The sequence below is a fragment of the Dryobates pubescens genome, chromosome 32, assembly GCF_014839835.1.
Source record: "Dryobates pubescens isolate bDryPub1 chromosome 32, bDryPub1.pri, whole genome shotgun sequence".
In the NCBI taxonomy this organism is placed as follows: Eukaryota; Metazoa; Chordata; class Aves; order Piciformes; family Picidae; genus Dryobates; species Dryobates pubescens.
In genome coordinates, this window is record NC_071643.1 from 8,119,542 (window position 1) to 8,141,140 (window position 21,599).

The 21,599-nt window shown below is 42.0% G+C and overlaps 1 protein-coding gene across 1 annotated transcript in view; it reads left to right on the plus strand.

The window, feature by feature from the left end:
• IRS1 (insulin receptor substrate 1) overlaps window positions 1-20,781 on the plus strand; it is a 46,559-nt gene extending 25,778 nt beyond the window's left edge. The window contains exon 2 of the mRNA XM_054175531.1: window positions 19,868-20,781. The gene's annotated coding sequence lies outside the window, so the exon portion shown is untranslated. The remainder of the gene's footprint in view (window positions 1-19,867) is intronic.
• The last annotated feature ends 818 nt before the right edge of the window (window positions 20,782-21,599 follow it).

A 21,599-nucleotide genomic window follows, 5' to 3' on the forward strand; every position in this document is an offset into this window, starting at 1 on the left:
CAAACCCCATTGTTATATACCTAAAAGATACTCTTCATGGATTGGCAGAATGGTGCAGTTTGATCTTGCTGGAAATTCTTGGATGAAACAGTCAAAGTTTATTCCTCTAGACTGTGTTCATTACCTTGTAGTTGAGCATGACCAAGTCATACAAGCTGTAGGATAACAGATAATCATCTCAGATGCACTACCCTGTCATCATCATGTGCTTCATCCCCCCCTTACTAACTCAGTACCTTAATAGATGAAAGGCCTAGCCCAGGGAACCTCAGATTAATAATTAGTGCAAATGGAAAAGAAGAGATAGTGAAAATGATTAAATAGTACTGGTCAAATGAGGATCAATACATATTCCATTCTGAGGTCCAGGCTGTGGTTTGAGATTAAACCACTTAAAAGTGCCCTCTGAAGATGGCAGGATGAACTGTGTTCAGCTCAGACATTGCTGGGGCAGACTCAGAGCCTCTGAACTGGCTGAGTGTTTCTTTGCTGCTATGGATAGAGGCGTAAAGCACAAAGTGTCCAAGTTAGGAGTGCAGCCTTAAGGCAGCATCTTAATTTTGATTGTCAGCAATTCAGTTTTCTCTCATTAAGTACTGTATGTTTTAAAGGGACTTTAATGGTTTTATGGCAAATGGAGATCAGAGAAATGAAAAGATGACTAGAGCAGGGAATTGGAAAGAGGAGAGGGGTACCTGCAACATTTGACACATTGCCTTTGCCTGTCTTAGATGATAAATGATGTTATTTGTTGCCTCTGACTTAAGTGGGGCATAGTGTTTTTAGGTATGGTATGCTGAGGTAAATGTGGTATTAGTAATATTTTGTGCATAACTAAGTTAAACAAGCTGGAGTGTGCAGGGTAGAGAACCAGAAACCCGAGTTAGCACGTGTTGCTGTCACAAACCTGTGTGCACTGGCAACTTAGTGGCTAACAAGTTGTTATTGCATATACAGGTTTCAAGATGTTTTGAAAACAGATTCTCCAGACAAAAGTTGTAAGGAAAACAAAACCTGAAACACTGAAATGGGAGCTGTGTTAGAGTTTAAAAGCGGAGACTTGTCTCTGCAGACTTAAGCTGTTCATCAGGAGAGAACCGTGGACATCATACGAAGTTATCTCGGAACTTTCAGTGTTTTCTTCAGTTTATAGAAGTCCATCTAATGTGTTGTGATGCCTTGTGTGATCCAAGTGCACAGAACATCTAGAGCCAGGCAGGAAAGAATTTATAGGATGACAGGAACAGCATTTGAGAAAGGCTTAATTTCTATGAGCTATTTGTACCTTTTGTTTGAAAATGGAAATGGACTTAATCTGAGCGCAAAACTTCTGTAAATAGTATGGGAAGTAGAAGAGAGACATTTATATAGGTAGGAGTGTTTGGAGTTTTTCCTCAAGAAAACCTCATCCTTTGATAATGTTTAAAATTGGTTTTCCTTAAGTATTAAGGTGAGCACCATTCCCTGTTGTGCATCAGAAAACAGCAGCACGTGATGTGAAGCAGCAGTGCTGCAGCTGAATTGCTCTTTCCCGACAGTCACCAGAGGAATTTGGAGCTGCTGATTTTGTGTTCAAGATTGAGAGGCTCCAATATGTAGCACCATACAGTTTAATGCTTTGAGCTATTCTCCCTTAAGTAGGCTCTGCAACAGTATTACAGTCTATGTTGTAAAATTCCATATTACACAGATCATTCCTTTTTTTCCTTCTTCCCCAAACTTCCTGATGCTTTCCATGTTTGATAGCTTAAATTTGCTCCTGTTCTGAACTGTTCTTTCACAGCCAGGTTTGCCTATTTTATCTGATTGGAAACTTAAAGGCAGCTCTGACTTCTTCATAACAACCCTCTGACCACTACTGCTGGTGATAGAGGAGGAGAGAAGATGAAATGTAACTCTTCAGCTTTCAAGCAGGAGAGCATTGGAAAGAGGTTTCTTTTTTGTCCTGTGGAAGCAGATTACTAATGGCAAAGTCCCTTCATACTTAATATACTTCAGAGTGGATGCATGTTTTGGCTTTGTTTCTTTCTCCTGGAGTTTGTTTTATCATCCAGGTGACAGATGTGTGGGGAATGTGCCAAGTAGTCTGGTCAAGTAGCTAAATGGCCATGAATATGGTCAAGTAGCTAGACCTAGGAACAGTCTACAGTTCTATGAACAATTTTGTGCAGGTTTGGTACTGTTCTCTGTTGTCAGCCATGGGGGTGTGATGTGTGGGGTTTCTTTCATTTCGGTTAAATCTTGTGCCTGATTTCTGTCCTGCTTAATAGTCTCCTGTTTGGGGAAATTTTCCCACAATGATAAAACCAGCTCTTGCAGGCTTGATGGATCTCAGGTGCCTTCCCTGTGGCTTCGAGACATCACTCAAATCAACAGCTTGATTTGTTAACTTGCACCAGCCTCCAAGTAATTCCAGTTCTGATGAAGAATGGTGCTACTGTTGGGTAGTGAGATGCTTTGTCAGTGCTGAGCAATTCCAGAAGGCTGTCTCCAGCTAAGTGAGCAAAAACACAGTGGGCAGATGTCACAATAGGTAAACATAGGGTTTTAAACATCCCTTTTTTTTTCCCCTAAGAAGAAGTTATACTAAATCATGCCTATGTGATACTGAACTCAGAACTGAGGGTTGCAGCTTGGGAAGGAGCCCATGTGGTTGTCACTGACCTTTCTCCAGATTCACTGTCTGCAACAGGCAGCAGCAACCAAGAAAAGCCAGAAAACCATGGGCAGTGCCTTTGGGCATCATCATAAAAAGGCACTGAGGACAAGACAGCAGTGTCCTTTTGTTGGCATTTGAAACACTGCCGTGCACACAACACTTTGGACACGGGGCACGTATTCGTGTCCACATCTTAAGAAAGTTCAATTAGTATCCTTAGTGTAGGGAATGTACAGAGAAAGACACCCCTCAATCCAAGGGCATGGTGTTGCTGCCTTTTGTGGTGTCGCCATTTAGAAGGCTCGGTTTAGGAGATGAGAGGCTGAGAGGGGCAAAGTAATCAAGGGTTACAAAACCCTGAAGTTGGTGGGTAAGGCGAATGCAGAACTTGTTGACAGAAACCTTGCAGGACCAGAATTACAGGACACCTGATGAAACTGGTTGGGAATGGGTTTCAGACAGATTAAAGACAGTGCTTGTTTACATAGCAGGTAGTGAATTTATGCAATTTGCAGCCAGAGGATGTTTTGAAAACAGGCAGTGTAGGCAGGTTCAGAACAGGGTTCATGGTCAGCAGGTAGAACATGAGGGCCGCAGACCACAGGACATGGTTTAGGAGTTCTCCCTAAATAGCACCTTTCCTGCTCTGTTGAGAAGTGTTCTGGACCAGATGAACCATTGATCTGACCCACTTGGCCATTTCATATATTCCTGAGCTCTCAGGCTTAGTGGGATCTTTTTGTCATTGACTCAGAATTCTGCTCTCAAGTGTGGCAGGGCTAGATGGGAGGCATGAAGCTTGTCTTTTCTTCACTTTCAGGAAACTGTGCCTCTGAGGAAGACCCTTTATTTACTTGCTTAAATTCGTGGGTGCTGCAAGCTGAGATGGCTGTTGCTTCACAGTGAGCTGGAAAAGATGTCCTTCTTTCTGGCCAGGGAACAAATACCGAGAAGTCTTATCAGGGAATGTGATTCATCTGGGTCACACTCATAATTTTCCTGTCAGGTTACAACAGAGAGGTTCAAGATAGTGCTCAGCTACCAGTGCTAAGATTTGAGTTAGACTTGGCTGCCCTCAGTATGTGATGACAAGAAGGTACACTGCTGCTTATGCAACAGGGCTCCAAATACCCTTCTATCACTTCATCGATGTGATGCATTCCTTGGTGTTTGGTTATGTCCTGGTGTGCTTCCAGAAATGCGAGTTCTTCATCCCCTGCCTCATCCCAGTGTTGCCTATCGATGGGAATTAGTGAGCAAGAGTAAAACCCACAGCTGGAAGGCGTCAGATTACACCTGAAGAGGAAGAGTAGTCCTGCTAAAGTCAGGGTAGTACGTTACACTGTTTTCAAGAAAATGTATTTTTAAATCCTCCCAGAATGAACTTCAGCCTAGCAGTGGTGTGTCGGGTGGTAACCATGGGTAACTGGCAGACAGTGAGCCCAGTGCTGTTAGTGGTTTTCTTTGTTATATTTTTAGAATTAATTTGGGTGGAAATCATCTAAAAGATTAATAAAGAGAACTTGGAGCTTTTTCCTGATTTTCAGACTGGAGAGACTGCAAGGGTGAAAAATAGCATTTTGAACAAGCTAAAAATGGCATAATAAGAAAAATAGGAAAAATGAGGAGGGCATTCCTTTCAAAGTGGTGGAGTTTGTTTTATTTTTAACTTTGGTTTCTTACAACAGAGAAATGAGTGTCCTATTTTTAATGCCGTGTTCTACATTGTATTTTATACTGCAGGAGAAGCTCAGCAATGAAAAGAGTTGGGTTGTATCTAAAGCTGGACAGAGTCAAACTTCATGTTAGCCCAGTGTTGAGCTGCTCTAGAATCCTGTCACCACGAAGGCTCTGCCAGCAGTGGTCGTTATTCATGTGCCTGTATCCATCTGAATTTTGTTGCTGAAGCATTGCCCTGCTTTCTTCCTGCCTTCCCTGGCCCCTCTTGCTCCTTCTGTAACCCTGCAATACAATTTGATGGCTCAAAGTGTTAAATTAATCTGACGTTACATAAAGGTCTTTCCTTGAGAGAGACCAGAGACCTCAGCAGTACCCTTCTAAGAGCACAGGGAAAGTGCCTGTTTGGGGAAGGATGAGGAGGGCATTGCTCTTTATGTTTTTTTAATTGTTTTATTTTAAGTGCTGAATATAAGTGTGGAAGTAAAGCTTGCTCAAGTACTTCAGACAAACCAACCAATATGAAAGCCAAACCAGCTATTCTTCTTTGGCCAAGTCTTTCTAACTGAATTATGAGATCCTTACATTAGATTTGTCAATATTTACTATTTTGTGAACACTGTTAGTTGCCGTTTGAGGCAGCTCTGTGCATTGCTTGTTCATTGCTGGTAGTGTCTAGCATTTCCACCCCATGCAGTGAAAAGACTCTTAAATGTCAATGCTGTACTTAGTGGTTACAATAATCTTGTAATTTTCATTGAACAAGTCTGATGAGGCGATCTGAAAGCTACTCTTGGTGGGTGGAAAATAAGCCCTAGAAGAATACTGAGTGGTTGGTAATTCAGAGTGCACTGACACTGGACACCTGAGCTTATAAGTATGAGGATTTTGGTTGGTTTGTTTCCAGATGTGGCATGCAACAAGAAAAAATCAGCATATGGACCCTCCCCTCACCCCCCCCCTTGCTTCTTGTCTTGCTCTGGGTTGCACCTGGTCAAGTGCCTGGAGAAATTACTTTCCCCTCTTATAATACTAATGCTCTAGTGATGGGGAAGGAGGATGATGAATGTTATGCAGGTTGTTTTGAGACTATATCAGCTATAAAGAGTGAAGGAAATGGGGGAGGGAATGGAGTCTTCCTCAAACTTGTTTGGCCTTTTATGGAAGGCCACAGTATAAAGCTTTGTAGGGACAGGGTCCTGGTGACAGGGGGCAACTTCTGAGGTAACATGGAGCCCACCTCTATGTGCAGGGGCCCACCTGAGCCTGTGCATTGCATACAAGTACTCAGGGGTAAGTGTCTGCTTCTTTCGGTGGGGGGAGGTGAAGGCAGAGGTCTGAGTGTGCTGAGGTAGCATTTAACAAATGCAGCATGAGAGGAAGTGCAAGATACTGAGGCTATGTAAAGCTGTAAACTGCATGTGAGCAGTGGTGAATTTGGTGCTCTCAGTATCTCTTCAAGTGGCCTTGCTGCTAAAAGCATAGGTGTTACTCTGATGGATGCTTACAGAGAATGTTAGAACCTGCTTACTACTAGAGGAACAGAGCTAGGGCTCACAGCCTAGAAAATGGTAGTTTCTGTGGAAGTCTGGGGTTTATTCCCTCAACTATATTTGTAGAATTGAAATCCAGCACAACCTCCCAATATATCGTGTTCCTAGTGGCAGCTGGATTGGAGGCTGTGCTTGGTTATTTAGCTTTGAGAGTCTGGCAAAAGCTGTCCAAAATACTCTTCTCTAACAATGAGGTAACTGACCATAGTCTAGCATGTTGGGAAGGCTTCTTGGGCAGCTGCATCCCAAGAGCAGCCAGAGGCATAGGAAAGGCGCTGGAAAACAAACAGCTTCAAACCAGCCAGAATGAGGGGACAGAGAGACTGTCCCCTGCAGGCTGCTGGATGGGTACCACAGGCAGAAAAAGGGGCAGCGTGGTTGAATCAAATGGGAAGGAGCATGTTAGAAAGGGAGCAAAACTACCTGTGAGCTGTCAAATAAGGCGTGTTCTGAGCTCTGGCTAGCAGGCTATCTGTTGCATTTGAGGGTAGAATGGAATAATTGTAATAAAAAGGTGAATTCCTGAAGGCTGAAAGCCTGTGTATTCAGGCTGGATCCCAGTCCTCTCCCTGTAGCAGTTTACTGGTGCTACAGAACATCACGGTGGTATTCCCATGGCAGCCTCGCTATCCCAGCTGCCTCAGTGGGGAGTGCTCAGTCACATGTAGAGATTATTGGAACTATTAACTAGCTAAAGTCTTGCCATTGATACTTTGCCCAGTCGGGTTCTCCTCCCCTAAGTTCTGTGAGCAGACCTTTGTTTACTTGTGGAAAAATATGTGAAGTATCCACATAATCTCTTCAGCCTCTCTGTTCCCACAAGTCACAGGGTGCCTTGATGGGCATGGTTGTTCTTTCCTGGGTGTTCTGCAGTGACGTAGTCACTATGAGAAGGCTGAAGTCCTGTTGTCTAGTTTCAGAGTTAGCTTTAACACCTCCTTGGAAGTCACTGCAAACTGTGAGATTTGTGGCTTTTTATATTTATCTCAAATTGTCTTCTCTAACTGGCATTTAGAGTAGTTACACAGGGGTAGCTGGCTCCCTGTGAAGTGCCCTTGTATTTCATGTTACTTGCAAACACGCATCTGTCTCTTTGTCATCTCAAAATCAGTGCAAGATTTATTGGCTTAACTCTTTAATTTACTTTCTCTGTTTCCATACTTGATTAAGAATGAGCTCAGGCTCTCCCTTTTTATGTGGCTGCATGCTCGTATTCACACCTACCACCACCTGATGGTACTCAGCTTGGTTTCTCATTTGACATCCGCAGCCAGCCATGAAACCCAGCGGGGCAGCTCTGCTGAAAGAGACCCACAAGCTGGACTGTAGCAGCATGGCCTGTAATTGCAGAAGAAAGCAAAATCAGTTACAGGCAGTGTAGGAATGATTGTTAGTGCAGTGGTGGTGAAGCAAGGTTCTGGGTTGGATCTGCTGAAGCTTCTGTGCCATGGTTGCCATGTCCAGCTGTTTGCCAGGTGCTGCAGGGTGCACACTGGCACATGGCACAGACACCTGGGTTCCCTTAGTGTGCTACCTGGGATTTAATTCTTCTCCTATGCTTTGAACCCCAGGATCTGCTGTGTCCAAAAGGAAGGTGCATGCAAAATGATGGGAGAAAAGTTTGAGTTTTTCTGTGCTGTGAATAGAATTTGTTTAGTGCTGGGCTTCCAAAAGTATAACCAGTGTGTTTCACACATTATAAACAAAGTAACCCATTACAGTATTTCCTGTGTCCCAGCACTGAACTGATGTTTTACAGTTCAAATGGTTGCTACAGACAGAGCTGCCTGTCTGTGGTGAGGCAGGAGGACAGTGAGTTCCTGAGCTTGAATAGGACCCAATCCACAGAACATGAAGAGAGATTGGTGGGGCCTCTCTACTGTAAGTTAATCCTGAGAACAGATAAATTCTTGTCAAAGTAAAAGGAAAAAACGTGTTCCCTCTTGGCTATAATGATGTCTAAATGGCTTCTGGTTTTGTGTTGTCACTGCAGCCTCTGATATTTTCTCAGAAGAAAGCTGAGCCTCTGTAGAAGCTATCTTTTTGGAAAGAAGATTTTCACTTAAGAAGTTGTGTGAATGCCTGTATTGTCTATGTTTTGGATGGTGAACTAGCAGAACATCTAATTGCTTGTATTTTTGACAGCTTTCAGGCTGAAATTTCCCATGCTTGTTACCAGTCCTCTCCATTTGAAATTCATTGGAAAGCTTCTATTTGAAAGAATTTAACCCCTCTCAATGAGAGCACTGTGCCTTTCTCATCCCTTCTAACCAATACTTTGGACAGCTCTGGTGTTTCACAGATTCTGCAGTGACCTTGAAGTTTGGAAGGCAGTAATTGTTACATTTCAGGTGCTAGGTTTGTTTGCAAGCCATGTGTTGTTATGTCAATACTCCAAGAAACTGGAAAATGCCAAGTTGTGTTTAGAGTAGAAGTTAATACAGTTTTCAGTTGTTATTTCTACAAGCTGTGGCTCCCACCAAGCATGCTTTGCAGGCCTGGGTGCACCTTCTCCTACAAACCAGGACTTTCAGCTAGGAGAGAATCACAGGCAGAAAGTCTCAAAGTGGTTTAACCTTGCTGAAATACTTGCAGAAAGAAAAGGTTCCTGGGTTTGTATTCCTCAGAGTGGCTCTGTAGAACGAGATGCCCACAGAGGTACAGAAAGGCTGACTTTGAATTGTTGTGATTCTTACTTGCAATTAACCATTGCAGTAAGCATTATTCATAGCTGGCAACTAGAAATTAAGTCAGTCTGAAAAGTCAGAAGGAATGTTTTTGACAAGATGAAGAGGCAATGATTAAAACTGGGAAAAGTGTAACAGCAAACAACATAGGATGTGTTATCTGGAGAAAGTCAGTGCCCTTTGTTCTTCATTCTCCTCCTGAAAAACAAGAATTCTTTTTCTTCTGACTCCTTGGAATTTGACCTGGGAACCATAAATTGTGTCTGGTAGTATGGAGGATTGGGGTGGGTGTTCTGTTGGTTTTGTGTTGGGTTCTGAACTCAGGCAGGGAACAGGGAACTGTTCTGGGGTTTTATTTGGTTGGATTTTGTTGTTGTTTTCCCCAGTAATGCGATGGAAGTGTTGTTGTTTTTCATGCCACTCCAGCCTGCTTTAGCTTCTTTCTGTATATATTCATACTTGCACTTAGTGGTGGTATGCTCTTACATTTTGTACAGTGTGAGTAGGAAATTGATGTGCAGAAAAGTGTGCTAAGCCTGTATCTTCTGATAAAGTTCTAAACTGCAAGGTATATTGCAACACAGTTGGAAAGTTGTTTTGTTGTGTTCCTTACGTGGTTTAAGATATACCTTAAAAATAACTTCCTAATAATGTGAAAAATCTGATGCTCTTGGGAAACACAGGGATAAAGTAGTGTACACTGAAAGATCTTTGGTTGCTGTGCTGTGTCCAGGGTTTTTTCCCAAAGGTTGTGAGCATGCAGTTTTTATAACAAAAATGCTGGCTTTGTCTTTATCTTAATTAAAGCCTTCGTTTAAGAGAGCTGGAGCTAAAATTAGACTTAAAATATTTTTGGCTCTGGCCCGTAGGCATGGATGGAAAGTAGAAGCCAAGATACTTCTGCCATTCTTCATGTGTTCTCCTTACTGTAGCAAGGACATTCGGAGTCCTGCCACTGGAGCTGCAGGGAGTTTCCAAACATAGACAAGATCTTCAGGAACAGATGCAATGTTCTGTTGGAGAAGGGGAGGGAGACAAGGCGAGTTTCATGGAGATAGCTAATGAAAGGAGAAGAGGCTTTCAAAAGGACCCTCTTACAACTCCCTGTGGAACACTTGCTTTGGATATGACTTAGTGTCAGGTACCATCAGGGGACAGCTGCTTGGAGGCAGACTTACTGTGGTTTGAGTTGTCTTTGTAAGGAGTATTGGAGTAATGAGAACTTCCTTCATGATTGCACTCTTGCTGGTCACAACTGCTGACTTTTTACTTCTTTTTTCTTCTTTTCCTTTCCTTTCCTTTCCCTTCCCTTCCCTGTCCTTTCCCTTTCCAATCCCTTTTACTTGTCTCTGCATTTCAAGCTGCTTTCTCCTATCTTGGACATATGTTTGAGCTCTACTTGCTTTTTGAAGTGTAATGCAGGCTTCTGGGGTTTAAGTTGTATCTATGAGGCTGAATGGAACATTGCCCTCCTTGTTTGACCTCCCACATGTGATACACAATCCATTACATCTCATGCAATATTTAAGAAGTTAATACATTCTTTGCATAATGCCATAGTAGCATGACAAACCACTGCTCCAAGCATAACTGCTTATACAAACATGTAATCTGTAAGTGGTGGGACTAACCCATTTCCTCTAGGTCTGTCTGTATGAACTGGCCCTTCTGTGCCTGCAGCCTATCCCACGGCTGCTGTGCTCAGCGGCATCTGCCAGTGCAGAGCTGCTGAGAAGGTGGGTGCAGGGGCTGATGGTGGGTGCTGCCCAGCCTGTCTTAGTTCTTCATGGAATACTGTGTAGTCACTGAGGCTATCAGCAGTCTGAGACAGTTAACAGTTCCTCTCTTGCTTAGGACTAGTTGGCTGATGGTGTAAGTTCATATGGTAGGTTGTGAGGACACTGAGAACTTTTCATTTTATGACATTATGTGGTGTGGTCATACAGTGTAGTAAGGCTGAATTTTTCTATTTTGCCAAGATTAATGTTTAGTGGATGTGTTTTCAGTCATTGATTAACCAAGACATCTTAATGACATGTGATCTCATGTACAGATCCTTTAGTGTACATGCTAAGCCTTTAATCTGTATTACCATATGCTTTTAATTTTTCAATTGACTTCTACTAATAGTTTCTGAAGGTATATCCTTAGTACCAGATATGACAGCTGATGGAGGATTTACAGGTCACAATAATTTAGTATTCACCATACTTCTTATGCTTTGTCAACAACTTCCCATTATTTGGGCAATAGTTCCACTAAGCATGCTGTTTAAAAATAATTAAATGAGGAATTACTGAATTAAAATATCTGACTGCAGATTCTGAGATAAGACAAAATTATACCTGCTTTGACTTTTGCTTGTGGAATTACACAGCAAGTTTGCTGATGATATGAAGCTGGGGGGATGGCCAACACCCCGTCGGGCTGTGCTGCCATCCAATGAGATCTGGACAGGCTGGAGAGCTGGGTGAAGGCAAACCACATGGAGTTCAATAAGGACAAGTGCAGGGTCCTGCACCTGGGGAGAAATAACAGCAGGCACCAGTACAGGTAACACATCCAGATAACAGCAGCCAGGTGCTGCTTTCTCTGTCCATGCAATTCAACCTGGAGATAGCTCCCTGGTACTGAGTCAGAATTGCATCTCCTTTGTGCCCTTCCCTTATCCTGTATTTACTATTTTTTCTTATTACTAGGGTTTCTGTAGACAAATTGGGTGGCAATTGGTCAGAAGACCTAATCTATATACAAATGAGTATTTTGGTGTTTAAATGAATCATTTAGCCTTAAACCACCTTGGAGCTTATTAAAGTTCTCAGTGTCGCTTTTGAGGTTAGACTCATTGCAATCCAGAGTATCTCAACCGCTAAATCAGTAGAGTAGGAGGGCAGAGCTCTTGCTCTACCAGTAAAGGGTTATATTCTTATTCTGGAGTTTTGTTCCTTTTTCTAGCTAAAAATTCTATTTGCATGTAGATTCTAGTTTATTTTCCATGTGGAATACTGCCTGGTGGTATATAGAGGCACAACATTCTCAAATGTTACTTACTTTCTTAAGCTCTGCTGCTTTGCCCCCACTCTCATGCATATGCATTCTCATAGTTTAAGGCCACATGGTAAGAAACTAATATTTCCCACATATGCCGTATTCTCCTTCAGTTTGCAGTCAGTGTTCAGGAAGTGAGGCCTTCTTTTCAGTTCTTTTTATTCTCATCAGTGTCTGGCTTGATGCTTTATTTATAGCACTTTGTCCAGATGCTGCCCTGCATCTGTCGGCATGTGGGCACTGGCAAGACACTCACCACCCTGCTGCCGGGCCCCTGGCACCATCTGAACTCTCTGTCAGGTAGCAGCTCATCTCACTGTCAGGATGCTGAGATACAGGAGGATTAAAGCACAAACCTAATTCTCCAGATGTCATAGTGACTGTGTATTTGAGACATCATGGCTTCCTCCTCCTCACAGGAAAATCTCATGTAGGAAAGAGATGAGGCAGATGTTTCATCTGTTTTACACACCACAAAGACTAAATTGGGTAAAGCTCTACAGCAGATTAAAGCAAGTCACAGAACTGGGTTTCAGTTTCTGCATCCAGCTGTGTGCTTTGTCCACCTGCCTCTAGGTGCTGTACCTCAGATGCAGCACTGGATTGCTGAAAAGCTTTTAAGCATGGATTTCAATTGTCAGCTTAAGTGTCAAGGGATTCTGAAGTTCTGGGAGGAGGGAAAATGCTGTAGGACTCTACCCACAGAAGTTCTGCAATTTATGGCAGAGAGAAGAGAAAAGGTAGAAAGGTCAGGTCAAAGGAGTGCAAATTACTAGAAACTAGAAAGGTGGAAGTATGAGGATGTACATGAAAATACAGTCTTACTGAAAAAAACCGAGCCAGAAGTCACAGACTTGTTAAGATTTGTTATCTTGCAAATTTTATGTCAGATTGATAGTGGTATCTTAGTCAAAAGCTAAATCTGTGGTCAAATAATTGTTTTGTAGTCCAGCTTCAAGTTGTCACAACCTTTGCCATTGCTTTTTGCCTTTTACCAAGAGCCTTCCTCTTTTACTTCATTAAAACACTCCCTCTAATTTGTTTTCTGCTGTGTGCTGCAGTTTTTGTGTTGAGGCACAGCAAACAGTGTCAAAATAACGGATGTTTTGCTTCTACCTTGGCTTTTCCAACTCCTTGTTACCATTCTGTCAGCTTTATGACATTTCATTTGTTCTCATCACCTCCTCTAATTTCTTGTCCTGTTTTTCAGAGTGTGTTTTCCAGCACCTCTTTATTATCCTTTTTTGATATTTAACACACTGTTGTTGGGAATGGAGGAAGTGTTTCATCCCAGATCACTGCAGAACTTCCTTCTCATGCTGCTGCCAGAGCTGCTGCAGACCAGCTACTTAATTTGCACTGGCAGGATTTCAAAGGGAAGGTCAGCTGGCCAGGTTATCTCTCCACGGGGCTTCTCTATGTCTTCCTTTTAAGTACCATTTTATTCTGTCTGTCCATTGGGAGGGTAATGGCTCCAGCTAAGCTGAATGGTGTGAATCCTTGCTTTAAGTTTAGCATATATTAGGAGAACAGTTTCAAGGTAGTTGAGACCCTTTATGAAGGGTTTGTTAAGATTTTGTCAGAGGAAAATAAATCTGGCAGCAAACGAGTATTATAAAGTTGGGGCAGAAAAGCAGAGGAGAAGGTGGCAACCTTTGGCTGTGGGGAGCCAGCCCACAGTACCAGGAAGGCACCGAAAACACAAATTCATAGGAGGGTGATGAAAACCAGAATTCAGCAGTTGGAATCTACTTGAACTGTGGGGTTGATGTGCTGTTACGTGTTGCTGAGCTCCAGTGCTGATACAATTTCATTGATAGCACACAAGCGCGGTTTCAGTGCACTCAAGTTTGGTCAAATTGAATTGTGTGTTTTTAAATTGCTGACAAGCTGAGGAGCTGTGCGTGCATCTGAAGGCACACAGGTTAGCTGCTTCCTGGAGGGAAAGCACTGATAGCAATTCCCAGCACTGGTGAGGTTTAGCAAATTCCAAGGTGATAAAAAGTGATAAGAAAACTCCTTTGAGAGAAAAATTGCATAAATTATGCTTCTGGGTTCCCCTGGTAATATGGTTGCTATATGTTTGATAAACACTGAACAGCGTGTTCCTCTTTCAGTGATACAAGGAGTGCTGCACTGCAGCCTTCCTGAGCAGGGAGTGGATTTCTGGGGCATTGGGGGAAACGCAAGTGCCGCAGATTCTTCAGAGTCAGGCTCTGAAAACTTGGTGAGCTGAGCAGTACCACTGCCACAATAATGAATGACCCCAGTTGTTGAAGTTGCAGCTTTCTGTGAATATTAAAACAGAAGCAGCGTTGTCCTGTGAAGGATGAAGCTCTTGGCTAGATGATACACGTTTAGGTTTTGATATCCTTTTTCATTATTGCAGTCTGGGAAGGGAGCAGACCCCAGGTCAGCAGCAGGTTTATATGAGGGACATGAAGCACAAGCAACACTGCCAAAAGTATCAGAGAATTGTCATGAGACAATTTGGGATGAACTTGGGAGTACTGGTCTCCTCAGATCCTGCATTCACTGGCTTCAGAGAAACACCATTACTGTCAGTCCTGAAGCAAAGGGGAGTTTCTGTGTGTAAGCTGGATTCAACCTTTACCTGATCAGTCCTCTGAGCTATTGGTAGCAGAAGAGGAAAGATGCAGATATTCAGCCCTTACAAAATGGGAAGAAACAAACATGAGACCCCACTTACATTGTAGCGCTTTTTGATGAGGGATACTCTTCCCATATTTCTATTTTACAACAAACAGGAAACTACTGCTGCCTCTTGGGGCTTTTGTAGCTTGCAAGTGTTGAGGAATTGTTCTGCTGTATCACTTGGCTGTACCACAGCAAGGATAGTTGCAGGATTTGTTTACAAAACAGACTACTGAATTTAGGGTCATTCTTTCTAGATTTAGTCATGACCTTCTTTTTTTAATCATCAAGAAACACCCAAAAACTCTGGAGCCTTTTTCCCCCAAAATGAAAAAGATGAAATAACTAATCAGCAATTCAGTACTTGGGTCAAGTCATTTGTGTTCAAACTGCAACCTGCCGCTGATTTTGTGTAATAGAGCTGATCCCTTAAATATTTTTTCCACATGCAAACATGGTGAATTCCTTTTCCCAGGCTCTTTACATACCAGTGCATGGAGCTGGCTCTTTTCATCCTCTTTCCAGGTGGAAGGGACAGATCTGACCTTTTAAGACCATGTAGTCCAAGCATTATGTTAAGTCTGCAAAGTCTGGTGCTAAACCATGTCTCTTACCACCACATGTCTTGAGGGAGTTGGAATCATGTTGACACATTGTGAAGCTGAAGTCAAATACCTGAATCCTTTGCTGGGCAGAAGCTGATCCAAAGAACATGTATGGTTTAGTTTGTGTTTTTCCAGTGTACTTACACTTCAGAATATAGGTTCTGAAATGCAAGAGCCTGCCTATGCTCATCATCTAATTTTAGAAGTCTTTAAGTTTGTGTTCTTTTTCCCACCTTCTCTTTCTGGGGTAAAGAGGAAAATCTTTCTCTCTGGTGAGGATAACGTTTTCATTGCTGTACAGGAAGGCAGTGAACATTGTCTGAACTCATAGCAGAAAGACTGAATTGTTACTGGTCTATAGGTTCCTCTATCAGTGAGTGTTTATGAAGAAGTAAAAGGGGATGAAAACACTAAATCCAGTTACTTGGCCTGGCAGGAAAGGATTTAGTGAAACCGAATCCTCAGGAATTCCCTACTTATTACATTCAAAATAAAGCTGAAATAAGTATTTTGGGGTACAAGGAAGAAAAGCTCAGCTTATTAAATGTAGATTACAACTCGTCAAGTTAAATACCAATGTTGTAATTACTTTGTTTAGTTCTATTTTTAATTCCTTTTGTTAGTTCTCAGGCTGCAGTTGCCATACTGGAGCAACCTTTGTTTCTTCCTGCATTCCTTTGCTCTTTCATTCCTCCATGTGAGATTGGGAAACAGTACAGCATATTTGCATCTCTTTGAAAAGAAGTTATTTGAGCTCCTTTAAATTTTAGTTGCTGTTTTTAATTTAGCTGATTGGGATCCTTCCCATATATGTGCTTATGTTAGGGATGCCAAAAAAACTGTAAACACTCACTGCTTATCGTCATTGGTATGGAGAACACAAGAACATGTGGGTGAACTCAGATTTTAAGTAGGTGTGCTCCATTTAATTAGAATTAGGTGATGGCTCATGCAAATGTCACTGAGACAAGAGCTGTAAATGAACTTTTAAGGACTACTTACTGTGTTCACTTTGTATGCTCGATTATACCTGCACTGAGGAAGGTCCCCAGGCTGGACACACTGATTCACCTACTTACATGTTTCCATAACACTGTCTTCTGATTTTGAACTGTTGTTTCTGAAGTTTTTCTATTAGGCAGATGTGTTTATTATGCAGTAAAGAACTGTTTAATGTACACAGAACAGGACACTCAATACAATACTAAAGTAAACAACGAATAACATTTACTCATAAGACATAACCAGTGATTTGACAAGGAGTTTTCATCCAATCCATGGTGATTGTTTCAGGTGAGATGCTGGTGGGATAGGTACTGATCTGAAGAATACATTAGGGTTTAAGCAAGGTTAGGAAATAGTAGATCTGGAAAATCTGCATTTTTCTTCAGGAGGGAGTCATCTTTTCATTTTCCTGGCTCTCTTCCCTGTCCAGCTACTCTGGAGAGGTGTCACTGTGTGTTAAGCAGCACTGGTGTTTGGGAGACACATTTTTCCCTGACACATTAATCAGTGACAGAGTAATTGTGTTTATTTGCTGAAATGATTGGAGCTGCACCAGAGCCTCTTTATTATTTTACTTGTTTTGAAATGGAACAGCCCATTGGAAGGACATTTCTCTTGGTGTTCTAAGGGCAAGGACAAGACACATTATTAGCCCTTAATAGTGAATAGGAGTTTAAATTGCCTTCTGGAAACTCTTCCACTTCAAGATTCAGATTCTGCTGAGTTTTCACATTGTTTCTTTTGATATAATTGTGAGGATATACCAAAGAGAATGGATTGTAAGCAAGGAATAACTTTTAAGTGTATTTTAACAGCACATCTACTTTATGTATGAAAATTCTCCTGTCTTTGGAAAAGATGATTATTAAATTGTCTAGACACTCCACTCCCAGAGAGTTCAGATATTCAGTACTCCTTCTCCAGCTCCCTGATAATGGAAATAAACTGAAGGATCATCTTATTTTTAGTTACTGGATTTAAGAATGGGACTTCAGCTGTAATCGGAACTACAGCTCGCTGTGTCGGATCCTGCCTGGGCTAATAGATTTGAGGGGAAAGCCTGCCAGCTGGAACGGGCAGAGTGTTAATCTGCCCGTGTGCCGTAACAGACGTTGAGCAGAGGCTGCTTCTCAGAGGTACCTCGTAGTAACTTCTAAAGATGCTCGTTTGTTTCGCTACATTTTTCTTGCATCACTAATTTTTTCCATGAAGCAAACCGCAGGCTGCATTACTGGGGACTCCAGCTGAAACTTGTGGTGAATAGGAAATAGATTAAATGCAGGTTTTCCCTTTTCTCTGCTTGCCAACAATGATGTCAGGTTTTAATGATCCTTACCTCAACTTGCTGTGCTCCTAGCACTCTCTATGAAAACCCTCCTTTCCAGTCCAGTTCTTGTATGTTGTTAAGGAAATGCTGATGGCTGTTGATAAGAAACAATGAGGTGTCCAGCTGATGACTTCACTTCCCAGTAAGGTGCCTCTTTCAGCGTTGAAGCATACTGAGAAAATTCACTTGGGAGAGAGGAGAGGCAGATTGTTTCATCAGAAATTTCAGAGGGACTCTTAAATCCAGCAAAGAGAATTTGTTTGCTAAAAGAGAGGACAGGGCTTTTGGCTCTCAGTCAAGCATAAACCAGAATTCTGTGGATCTGAGTCAACGCCGGTTGAGTGTGTTCCACTGACTGTGGAGGAGTACCTTTGCTCTTGGAGTGGCTGTTTCTTGTTGTCTTTATGTGCTCAGACAGAGCAGGCACTGCTGTCTGTGACAGGAAGTCATTCTCAGTTACACATTTTGTTTTGTGGAAAGAGGTTTGTCAGAGGAATTGGGGGTGTGAAAACAAATAATTGCAATCAGTAATTTCAGACAGTGTGTGGCAAAACGTCTAAATGGTTTTTGCTGCACAAAGCTAGAAGAAAACTGAAGCTTCTGATCCAATGAATTTTTATGTTGTCCTGCTGAGGATCCTGGAGGTGTAATTACAAGCTGTGTGAGCCTGCATCTTGTCGTACCTGCAGCTGAAGCCTGTATGAAATACAAACTGTGTTGCTTTGTGAGCTGCATGATTCTGGCTCTTCATCCCAAGCCTCAAACTCATGGATTTTTCAGCCTGATGAGTGTTTTCACTCTTTTTACACATGCTACAGAACTTTAATAAACAGCATGTGAGTTTTCCTCAGTATTATTTTCTTAGTGAATTCATCTGGGAAGCCTTTTGATTTTGAAATAGACTTGTTTCTCTTCCTTTGCTCTCCTGACTTCTGAGGCTAGGGGTTAATGCCTGCTAGCAGCAGTTGCGATGACTTGTAGGCCATATTGTTTGAATCGGTGAAGAATTGGCTTGGACAGGCCATTCTGTTCAATACTCAATATATTTGAGTTTAGATGACCTTAATACTAGGGAAGAGGTGTAGCACTTGGCCCTGACACTGCAAAGCCTTATTTATATACTTCAAATCCCTTAGCAGAAGGTGTAGTGATGCAGAAAAGCTGTTACTCACTTTCCTTCTCTTCACCATATGAGCAGGGTTGGGGCAGGCACCCAGCTGTTGGGTGAGCACCCAACTGGTCCTCTGGTCCCCTTGCTGGATGGGAGCTGGGTGTGAAACACCTGCTTCAGGGTATGCAGCAAGCAAATCACACTTTGCTCCTCCATGTAAATGAAGCCATTTCTCCTTTGTCCCTTGCCTGTCTATTAATAGGAGTATGGCATTACTGGCTTATTCTATGTCCAACATAAGTTGAAAGCTGCAAAGCTATGTCAAGCTGTATATAGATACTTGGGCAGGAGCATTCCAGGAGATTGCAATGTGAGCACAGAAGAAAGTTGAAAGTAAATAAGAGATCTGTGAGAGAATTCTCCAGGGAGTTTTGGGAACATACCACACATCATTTGCAGGGATAGGCTTTCCTTTCACTTGAAGGACCACACAAAGTAAATTTTGTTTCTTGGGCAATTAAAGAATACAGGATAGGAGTTCTTTTCAGTTATTTACTTCAATGTGTCTATGTGGAGCCTGAGGAACATTCACTGTTTCCCTGTGTTTTCAGGAGTGTAGTTAATATCAAATATAGACACGCTTTTATGTAAAACCTGAGTCTTGCTTCATCAGATTTTAGGAAAAACTCCTAAACTGTAAATGCTGGTAGTTCTCTAGCCCCAGCAGTTCAAACAAACCCAGTATTCATTTCACTGTTGTGTTGTTCAGTCCCTGGTGGGTATGGCTGTGGTGTGATGAGGCCAGGCTGTGGTCTGCAGTGGCTGGGGGATTGCACAGTGACAGTTGCATCGTAGACTGGATCAGGGAGACTGGAGCCAGAAGATGAGGAAGACCGGTGGGACTTGGTAAAAGGCAGTTCCTGACATTCATTTCCACTAGACCTGTGCTGTGCATCGTTAGGGTTACAGGACCTTGTTATTCACCCAGTTCCCTCTCAGAGGAAGAAGCAGAATGTAGATAAATATAGGGACTTCAACAGGATTTTCTTCATGCAGGTTTTCTGGCTCTGTGTATGTCATTAGGGAATGGTGATGATGCATTCCTAATGTCCCATTCCTTGGTTGTCCTTGTGCAAGCTGTGGCTATGTGCAGGCTGCCAGGAAGCCCTACAGTGAGGCTTGATAGTGGAATCACTTGTAGTGGGTAAAAACACCAGCAGCAGGTGAGTGGTTTGAGCTTTGCCTTCTTTCATTACTGGAGCTTGTCAGAGTTAATCTGTATGGACACTTAAATTGTTTCTGCTTAGGTGAATCTCTTGCAAGTTTTAGATGTAATTCTGACTGCTTTAAATTTTATTGCCAACATCTGTTTTAAATGCTGTTGGGATTCAGGTGCTTGAGTACAGTTCAACTGTGTGTCATAATTTTTCAAGGTGCCTAATATTTCCAGTTTGGATGATAACTCTTAAAGGAGAAAACAAAAGGGGGAAGAGTTTTTGAAGTGCCCCTGATGCTAACTTTCTTTCTCTTTCCATTTCAGAATGATGACCTCTACAACCTCAGCAAATCCTTTGTTTAATTCATGGGTATCAAGACTATAAATGTTTCATGCTATCACAACTAGGACCTCACCTCCTTCTCCTCCTCTTCCTCTGTTAATGGGTACGAAGCATCCCGTTCAGTTTGTTTACTTTACACAAACCTCAGGAGTTAGTTGACTGAGCTGCACATCCTGTGTTGTGCCAAGCAGAAGCACTGTGACACCTGGACAATGAGTCTCTCTTCCTTCATCTTTCACCACAAGGACTTAGCTGGCCACCATGAACTGATGTGCCCACCACTGCGTCATGGTGAGAATGGGTATTTTACTAGCACATTTACACAACTTCATTTGCTGCTGAAAACCTGTATGACAAATCATCATTGTAAATTATTGCATACCAGACTTAATGTTGGTTGAAGAGTATTAAATATTTAACATAGGTTCTGATTTATACATGTACTTTTTTTAATTAAAATGTAACTTTTCCTACAGCACATCTTTTTTGATGTGGAACTGAGGTATACTATATTCTGTTGTAAACAGAGTGGGAAACCGGCTTAAAACAAGGCTTCTAAGAATAGAGTAGGGTACTATTCTTGTTTTAAGATTGTAACTCAGAAAATAATATAATATGAGTCATTGGTCCCTGGGCCTTGATTGTACAGTCATATTTACTGATACTATCAGTTGTAAGATAACCCTGATGCTGAGCTCAGTTCTTTCCAAAAGAAAAAACTATTTTGTACTCCTTGTAAAATAATATTCTGTATTAACTACAGTGAAGACAAACATTACTGTACATGGTATTTACAAGTGTCACCTTGAATTCAGCAATTGCACAGGAACTGGCAAAAAAAAAAAAAATGGGAAAAAGAAATCAAAAGTCTTCCATTGTATATATTGTAAAAAAAAAAATACTGAAAAAAAAAAAAGACCTGAACCAACAGAAAGCCACACAGCAAAATGAAAACAAATTGGCTCTTTCCCTGGAATGAAAATGTAGGTGTTTGTAAATTCTGGAAATCTCTTTCTATATGTAATAAACTAGATACTGTTTTATCTGCTGGAGTGTTCTGTGGGGGTTTTTGTTTTCTTGGTAAGCTGTCTTAGGTATCTCAAACTGTCCCACCAGGTTTCTTTGATGTCTCTGTGGTGCATAATTGAGAATGGTTTTGGATCACCAGAGATTAAGAACAAAATCTGGTGTAATGAAGTGTAGTGGGGAGTAGGCTGCTTTGAATTATTTCACTGAAGCTCTTGTTTCAGTTTTGTGGAGAATCTTCAGGGTACAGCCCTCCTTCCACTGAAGCTGGTGGAAGAGTTCACAACAAGTGAAATAATGGGAAGTCACTTCAGTGCTTCATCACACAATTTACAAAGATCAGCTCAACGATTGTTTGGAAATCAGTGCAAGAGGGAATGATGAGGAAGAATTCTTTCCCAGCTCTGCTCCCCAGTGGCTGTGGGCAGATAGGAAATCTTCTGTGCATAGCACTTGCAGAGCTTTTATTCCTTTGGAGACCGGAAAAGTACTGAGATCATGGGTTTCCAAATAAAAAGTTGTTGAAGTGATAATTGAACTTGAAGCCATGTCAGGTCCCTGTTGGTCCCTCTGCTTCTGTGAAGCAGCTCCATGGGCCAGCGCACACTGGAACAGATTCCAGTTATTAGGAGAAGGCAGACACTTAAAGCACCAGCTCTCCCTGCAGGAAGACTGTCAGACCCTCCG